General features: G+C 41.7%; 1 long non-coding RNA gene across 1 annotated transcript in view; it reads right to left on the bottom strand.

The window, feature by feature from the left end:
- Nucleotides 1-2,489: 2,489 nt before the first annotated feature.
- The window catches only part of LOC107748626 (uncharacterized), a 16,290-nt gene continuing 9,743 nt past the window's right edge, over nt 2,490-9,036 (bottom strand). The window contains exons 2-4 of the long non-coding RNA XR_001640950.1: nt 6,312-6,314; nt 3,918-3,925; nt 2,490-2,503 (exon numbers count right to left, since the gene is read on the bottom strand). This is a non-coding gene — a long non-coding RNA (uncharacterized LOC107748626). The remainder of the gene's footprint in view (nt 2,504-3,917; nt 3,926-6,311; nt 6,315-9,036) is intronic.

Here is a 9,036-nt window from a genome sequence, read left to right as displayed (position 1 = left end):
TGGTGAAGTGTGCAGAAAATTCTGCCGGACTGAAATTTAGTCTTTGGTGAACAGTCTTCAAGAATGCAAATAAGATTTTAAGTTTTAAGTACCTTTCAGGCTCGCGTGAGGTTTCCACAAGCAACAAAGTCTACTTGAACAAACACTTCACTAAAGTTTAGAAAAAATATACATACAGACCATTACAGTTTGAAGCGAGGTACGTTCACAGTACTCTGGTTTTGTTTTACCGTTATTAATTTTAATTTCAAAGATCTTTTTTTATTATCATCTGTGTCTTTTTTCGAATTATGATGGACCCCTCTGTAGGTTGTTGTGTATGAAGTGTCCTCAGTGCAGAGTTAAACAAGATGGCCTTGTAGGACATACAGGAAATATTTGATATTTATTTGATATATATTTTTTTATATTTGATAACATTTTGAATGTTTGAGTGTATGAATTGTTCATAGTGCCTTGGAGATGTTCTTCGACAGGAGATCCGCTCCAGCTGTGCAGCACGGCCATCAGCATGGAATAATATAGGAATAATATGTCACATAGCCAACAATATGTAGTATACAATGTCAGGTTTATTAGAAATAAACAAACTACAGCAGAGGTGAAATGCAGAAAAGAGAAATAATAATATACAAAACATACCAAAAAAACTACAAAATACAAACAAATCTTAAGATACCAGAATTCATATTTTTAGGTTTAACAGATGCATGATGATATAGTTGAAATATATTGTGAAAAATGCATAACGTTATTTAATAAGACGAACGGTTGTATGTATTATTTGTGTAATTTTAGGGACTAAACTTACCTGAAAGCAATGAAAACAGCAGAGAGAGGACTCTTGCTACTTGTCAGCTGAGTGAGTTGACGCCTCGTTTCCATGGTAACTCCCTACGCTCCAGTTTAAATGCGATTTTAATGCTCAATGTGCGCGCCAATTAAAACACATCAAAGTTACGCATTTACACTTGACTCTCACACTACACAAACTGTTGCATGTCATCCCGGACTACATATCCCATCATCCATTGCACTGATTGCACACAGCTGTAACCATTCACACACTCACTATATTACCCCCATTCAGATCCTTTTCAAACTGCCGAGTATTGTTTAGCACTTATCACTGTTCGTTGCTAGCTACTTTACTGAGCCTGTTTATTGATTTCCTGTTTCATAGTCTAGCCTAGTCCTGTCATAGTTTTGCCTTGCCTGTTTTCCCGTGTTTAGATTATTGCCTTGTACCTGGATTATCTCTCTAGTCTCGCCCTGTTGGATTACGTTCGTCATCGACTGACCCTCGCTTGTTTACCGGACTGCTCTTGCCTTGTCTTCTACATACCAGTTTGCCTGTTTCTGACCACGTCTTTTATTAAAAACTTTGCAAATGGATCCGCTCATCTCACGTCTCTGTCGCCCCATAACAGAAGGCCTACATCAAACTGTAAATTGAATGCGAATATGAAAGCAGTGAATTCAGTGAACATTGTTTGAAGTCAGTTTATATAAAGTATATAATAATGTGCATTTGATCAGATATAACTGCAGTACAAGATTATGAGATGCATTATTTGAATGCTTGGCCAAAGAGATGTGTCTTTAATCTAGATTTAAACAGATATTACCTTTCTGTATGGGAAAACATTGGGATTTTACTCAAAAATATTTGAAATGGATTTTAAATGTGGGTCAAGATCGTCCATACTTATGTGGCCCACATATCTATATTTGACATCTGGGCCAAATACTACATTTGACATCTGGCCCATGTCTTGTGTGTCGTTTTAAACATGGTACCATCTCTGCCAAACCCGGGCCATGTTTGGCCCACATGATGTATGCCAGTGCCGGATGAATGCCAGCTGTGCCAGATGCATGCCAAATCTGGGCCAAATTTGTTTGCTGACTGGGTGCACGTCTCTCGTCCCTGTCGCTCCGTTACAGGTGTCTCATATTTTAGAGCAGTCAATGCAATTTGGGAAAGAAGTCAATCAAATCTGTATGTATGTGAAAATGTTCAGATATAACCCCTTTGTAATTGTTAACATTTTCATATGTAACTAATTTAATTACACATTTATTTTTTTCTCAGTAACTGTAACAGATTACAGTTACATTTATTTTGTAATTAAATTACGTAATTCCGTTACATGTAACTAGTTACTCCCCAACACTTTTTACACCCTAATTTGCAGTACACAACTGTCATGGTTCACAGGTCTATGAGTTCATCCTGCCTTGTCTTGTGTGCTGTTGCTGTCTGTGATGCTGAGCATTGCAGTGTCACTGATGAGCTAATCAGGTCCAGCTGATGCTCGTCAGCGCTGTGGTTCTCTTGTGTGCTGTCTCTCGTGCAGTTTGTCCACAGCTGTACTGTTTATGTGTTGAGGTTCCTGTTTGGATTGCCTTGCAATTTCTGTTCTGGACTATTTTCACTGGACTTTCTGCCTGGATTAAGTCATGCACAGCCCATTGCATTCCCTGCACTGCAGAGGATTTTCTAGCCAGCTATACTCATGACATGCGACTCTCTTGCATTTTTGTGTTGCCTTATTTAATAAACCATTTGAATTGCATTCATAACTGAATCTCAAGCTATTTGTCCTGACATAACGATCTGACCAAAATGGATTCAGCGAGAGCTTCAGATCTAAGATAGTTTCTGTCACAAGGAGGTGATACTTCTTCCAACTCAGTGATTCTGTTTTTATTATTATTATTATTATTATTATTATTAATTTTTTTCCTGACATTTTGGTGTGATATCTTTCACTTGGATGTTATAAGTTGAACTGAGTAAATACAGCTGCATAAAATAAAAACTATGTCCATCTTCATTTCAGGCTACAAAGCAACAAATTGTGATTATTTTAAAGGGGGCCGATTATTTTCTATATCCACTGTATTTGTTGGTTTCTTGAACGGAATGGCCAATCAGAAGTTAGTCAAAACAGACTTACCGCCTCAAAACACTGGAGTTTATTGAACTGTTTATTGAGCTTCTGTGCCACACGCACTGCCTGTTTCCCCCACCTCTGAGCCCACAGACAGTCATAATGAGCCCCGACTACCACCTCCTGCTTCCTTCTCTGATGAGCCACATCTCTGTTGATCGTTTTTGACCAAGTGCTCATTGTATGTTTTTTTTATTTTTTCTCTTCAGCCCTTGTGTTTTCTACTGAGTAATCTGAGGTGGCTGTGATGATAATACTGTTGTTGGGACGAGCAGATCTTTGGGGAACAGCGGTGTGGTAGAATCAACATTGCAGAGTTTTATTCCTGACACATTGGAATGCCAATGATACACATTGAATCCCATTGAATCCCAGTGATACAGTCAGCCCTGCCTTCGATCCAGAACTCAGAAATGCAGGTGAGCAGAACTTGGTTATCCCAGTAGGAGAAGGATCGCTAAAGGACTAAAAGACTGTGTCTTTACTGTGGAGTCGCTGGTCACACATCATAGCTAATTGTCCAGTAAAATCCCAAGCCCATTACTGTTGGGTGGTATGAGTTTTGAAAAATCCTCCTCCTCCACTCTCCTCCCGGTCAGGCTGCAATAGACTACCACCAACCACACCTGTCAAGCACTTTTGGACTCTGGAGGTGAAGGTAATTTTACGGACTTCAGTCTTGCTCATCTACTCAAGATCTCTGTGCTCTCACTCACCCTTCTTATCTCCGTCAACACTCTCAGACAAGCCCTTCCTTCTATCACCCACTCTATTGCTCTGTTGATTCTCACCACCTCGGGCAACCATACAGAAGAGATCAGATTCTTGTTAATAGAATCCCCTCACTCCAGTAGTCCTAGGACATTACTGTCTCACTCTCCATAATCCTCACATGAACTGGCATCAGACTTCTGTTTGTTCCTGGAGTAATCATTGTTATGCTTCTTGTTTGTTGTCTACATATTATTCTGTGTTGCAGGATTAACCTGTAGACCTGTCTAATGTGCCTGAAGAGTACATACACCTGAAGGAAGTGTTCAGTAAGTCTTGGGCTGCTTATCTTCTTCCACATTGTCCCTATGACTGTGCTATAGATTTGTTGCCAGGTGCGTTTCCTCCTAAAGTTAGGTTATATTCACTTTCTGCTCCAGAAAGGGAGGCCATGGAGAAATATATTTATGATTCTCTTGCAGCCAAACTTATTCACCCTTCTTCTTCTCCTGCAGGTGCAGGATTCTTCTTTGTGGAAAAGAAAGAAGGAACCCTGCACACTTGTATTGTCTATCGGGGTTTGAACAGCATCACGGTAAATAATACTTATCCTTTGCTGTTGATGTCTTCTGCTTTCAGGAAGTTGCAGGGGGCTTCCTTTTTCACAAAGCTGGATCTTCTCAACACATATCATTTGGTTCGCATCAGGGAGTGGAAGACCACTTTCAATACCCCCAGGGGGAACTTTGAATATTTGGTCAAGCCCTTCGGGTTGTCTAGTGCTCTTCTGATCTTCCAAGCATTCGTCAATGACAATATATGATATACATCAACCTGGATGATATATTGATTTTTTTCTTTGTCTTTCCAGTGACATGTTCAGCATGTCAGGCGGGTGTTTCAGAGGCTGCTTGTGAATGGGCTTTTTGTCAGGGCAGAGAAACGTTTTTCATGCACAGTCAGTCCCTTTTTTGGGGTTCATCGTCTCGGCCGAGGGGGTGCGCATGGATCCCAAAAAGGCTCATGCTGTGGTTGATAGGCCAACCCCAGATTCCTGCAAGGCCCTGCAGAGGGCTTTACCAGTTTCTACCGGCGTTTTATTCACAATTTCAGCCAACTGGTCACCCCTCTGACCGCCTTGACCTTTACCAAGGTGATGTTCAAGTGGTCTAGTGCAGCTGAAGCTGCTTTCTCCAACCTCAAAAGCCACTTTGTTTCGGCTCCAATTCTTGTGGCCCCTGATTCTGCATGTCAGTTTGTGGTGGAGGTCGATACTTTAGAAGTGGGGATCGGTGTAGTTCATTCTCAGCACTCCCCTGCACATGGCAAGATGCATTCCTGCATGTTTTTCTCTCATCATCTGTCTTCCACCGAATGTATCTATGACATTGGTAACAGAGAGTATCTGGCCATCAATTTGGCATTGGAGCAGTGGCGTCACTGGTTGGAAGGCTTGGGGGTGCCTTTCAACGTCTGGACCGATCACAAGAACCTCGAGTACATTAAATCCTCTAAACGTCTAAACTCTAGGTAGGCTTGGTGGGCTCTCTTTTTCTTTTGTTTTTTTTAGCCTCCAGGTTCTAAAAATATCAAGTCTGATGTCTTGTCTTGTGTTTTTGATCATTCTGAGTGCATATCCACTCCTGAGTCCATTTTGCTGGAATAACTTGTTGTTTCTATGGTCACCTGGGAGATCGAGTCGAAGGTTCGCTCAGCCTTACAAGGGGTAATGCCTCAATCTGGTCACTTGTTTGTGCCTGGGAGTTTACAGTCCAAAATCATCCATTTGTTTCGGCCTGCTCAGTTTGTGCTATTTGTAAGACTTCCAATCGACCCCCGGTGGGACTCCTTCAGCCTCTGTCTTTCCCTTTTGAGACCCTGGTCCCACATTGCTCTTGATTTTGTTACAGCCCTCCCGCCCTCCCAGGGCTACACAGTACCGTGGTGACCGTGGTTGACTGGTTCTCGAAGGCGGCCCATTTAATTCCCCTGGCCAAATTACCTTCTGCCAGGGAGACAGCGGTTACTGTCATTAATCACGTCTTTCACATTCATGGCCACCTGACAGACAAGGTTTCTGACAGGGGACCCCAGTTTGTTTCCAAATTTTGAAAGGATTTTGCAGGTTGGGGGCGAATGTTAGTATTTTCTCTGGTTTTCATCCACAGAGCAACTGTCAGTCTAAGAGGGCCAACCAAGACTTGAAGCGAGTGTTGTGATGTTTGGTGTCTCAGAATTCATCCTCCTGGAGCCAGCAACTCTGATGGGATGAGTACGCGCATAACTCGTTACCAGTGTCATCTACAGGCCTCTCTCCATTTGAGTGTAGTCACACCTGGAGGAAAGCCAGACAGACTCTCCTCAAGGTGGGTGCGCGCACTAAGGCTCAGGCTGACTGCCACCGGTCCAAGCCTTCCATCTACATCATTGGTCAAAAAGTGAGGATTTCTACCAAAAATATTCCTCTCTGCACCGTTTTTAATAAACTTGCTCCCAAATTTATTGGCCTGTTCTCTGTCACTAAGATCCTTAGCCCAGTGGCAGTCCACTTCAAACTTCCTCCAGTGTACAGGATAATTCATCCCATCTTCCATGTTTCCAAACTAAAACTAATTTTTCATTCACCTATTAATCTACCTGGACTTTCTGCCTAGATTAAGTCATGCACAGCCCATTGCAGTCTCTGCGCTGCCGAGGATTTTCTGGTCAGCTGCACCCACAACATATGACTCTCTTGCGATTTGTTTGTTGCCTCATTTAATAAACAGTTTAACCTGTTAACCCGCGGGCGGGCCGGAAGGGCGTGTTTAGGCGTGTCTGTGCTTTTAATTACCTTTGTTTTAAAACAATATTCAATCAACTATCATAAACTTCCCAGTCTCTCTCCTTCAATCACAGGCGATGTTATAACCCAGAACTGAGACGGAGTCGCTGACAGGTTTAGCGAGGTGCCAATCTGCGCATTGCAGTTTTGGGCTGTTTGAAGCCAGCCAATGCCTGCCCTTAGTGAATTTCATTCAAAGATATCGTGAGTCACTTTCATGTACATTTGGCCTGGTTTTACTCTGTTGCTATACTAATTTTGAGTTATTATGACTCCAGAGTAACAAAGGTTCAAGTGTCTAGTTTCAAACAATACCAGATTTATAAATATAGACCATAGGGTTCAAGAGCTACAGACATTTTTATTTGGGTATGTCGTTTTTCAGAAAATGCTCAAAAACAGGGGCGCACAGTAAGTGGTTAAATTGCATTTGTGATTGAATCTCAAGTTATTTATCCTTACAACAACACACAAAGTTTTAAGTGTAAAAGCCTATTCACGCCAAAACAACTATTTGGTGCAAAAATTGTATGATAAATTTTTTTTTGAGTGAGTAACTGTTAATAGGTCTGTTCAGACCAATTAACATATGCAAGCTCAAACTGTTTAGACCAACATGGAAAGTTGCATGTACGTTCAGTGCAGTGGTTTTATTTTAATGAAGAGACACTCTAATATCTTTTATGATTGCACTGCAAATAAAACTGGACAGCCAATAAGATTCACGCTTTTGGTCACATGACTGGAGCTGATGCAGTTACATAGAACTAGTAATTGGTTGCACTCACGAACAGTGATTGTTTTTCTAAACAGTAAATAGCAGAGGGAAAAATCTGGAACTTGCTATTTTTTCTCTGTATTTGGTGTTGTTTGATAAACACAATAATAAATACAAAAATCTGAACAGGACTTTGAAAAAAAAGTAAATAGAGATAATAAAACTGCCTTTTTTGCTATACTATTAAAACAGTGAGCATTTAGCATTTACACACTTCCCATATTTACTTCCTGTGATCTTTGCTTCCAGTGATTTTTGCTTTGCTGATGTATTGAGAGCACTTGGGAGCTCAATCACCTCTGAATAGTACACGAATCGTCCAATGAATATTGGTGAGTGGAATTTGATAATACTATAATATAAGGGGGCTTCGTTTGACATCAGAGTTCGGTTCGATTGGATAGTGTAAATGGTGTATTTATGCATTTACTCACTCGCTTTTCTGAAAAGCATGACTGACGTGCTGCAGCAGAGAGAATTTATATCTCATTTCTGCTCACAGAAAGTGACTCCCGCATTCTTTTGAACCTTTGCATTACAGTCATGACAAATAGATGCATATGCCATTCTGTGTTGGATTTTGGAAATTAATCAAAATTTTCAAAATCCGTAGTACAAAAATGAAGCTAGCAAGCATCCATTCATTTTGCCATCTTCTGCATAGTCGCTACCTAGTAAAAGGGGTAAACAGTTGCCACTCTGATGACGCAAACGTACCGTGGTTCGGAACAACAACAAAAAACACAGTATGAACACAAACCAGTGGGGGCAGTTGGAGGGGGAGCAATCGAACTCAGGTTCGGACCAGGCAATCAAACCAAGTGTGAAGTCACCCTAAGATGGTGGTGTGCACCCACTCACTTCTTGACTTAACCATTGCTTTCCAGCAAAATTAAAGATACTGGTGGACTTTTTTCTTGTCGCAGGTCAAGGTGTTTGCCCCAGCCCGCACAGGTAAGTGCAATGCTGACCGCTTTCAAGGTCCGCTTTCTCAATGCTCCCATCTCCCATGCCAGTCTCTTCAGTGACACTGTCAAGGATTTCACCCAGCAGTTCTTGGCAGTCCAGAAGCAGACGGAGGCCATCAAGCACATCCTACCTCGGCGTGATTTGTCTGCCACCAAGCCTCCAAGGTCAAGCTCTTTGTCTGCCCGTCGCCAAGGGTACAGCCCTGTGGCGTCAACATCTGCTCCACGCCTCGTTCCAAGGATGTAACATTGACCCTAACACAGGATTGTGGTGCAGCCCGCCTCTCAGGGCACTGTTAAGTCTTCTAAGAAGACAGCAAAGCATCCCTGAGATGGGCGACAGAGGGATGGAGGGAACTGTTCTTCCCTAAGGAGTGGTGACACTGCCACTCCCTCCCCTGGAGGAGGACCGGGAGGTCACACCAACAACATCTTATGTTCTGCCACTGGCAAGCGGACAGTGCCTTCCTTCTTAACACTAGAACTACCAAGGCAGTCATTTTGACCATTTTTAAATTTTGAAATGTAATAACTTTGTTAAAATAAAACCCAAATAACTATAATACCCTGACTTTTCCTAAATGTGTGTATATTTTATTATAACATTGCTATTTTATTAAAATTACAAAACACAAAAGAGTTCTGAGTATTTCTACCCTGAATGGCTAAAGCGGTCAAATTGACCGTTCACATTACAGACGGCGTATAATTTCTGCTTTTGTGACTTTTTCCCGCGGTTGAAGATGCACGTCACTGTTGCCTAGCAACTTTTGTTCTAGTTGTTTTTATATTCTATTG

The sequence above is a fragment of the Sinocyclocheilus rhinocerous genome, unplaced genomic scaffold (assembly GCF_001515625.1).
Source record: "Sinocyclocheilus rhinocerous isolate Xijiao unplaced genomic scaffold, SAMN03320098_v1.1 scaffold2726, whole genome shotgun sequence".
Taxonomy (NCBI): Eukaryota; Metazoa; Chordata; class Actinopteri; order Cypriniformes; family Cyprinidae; genus Sinocyclocheilus; species Sinocyclocheilus rhinocerous.
Note: the sequence above shows the minus strand (reverse complement) of the source record. Positions and strands in the feature narration are given on the sequence as shown.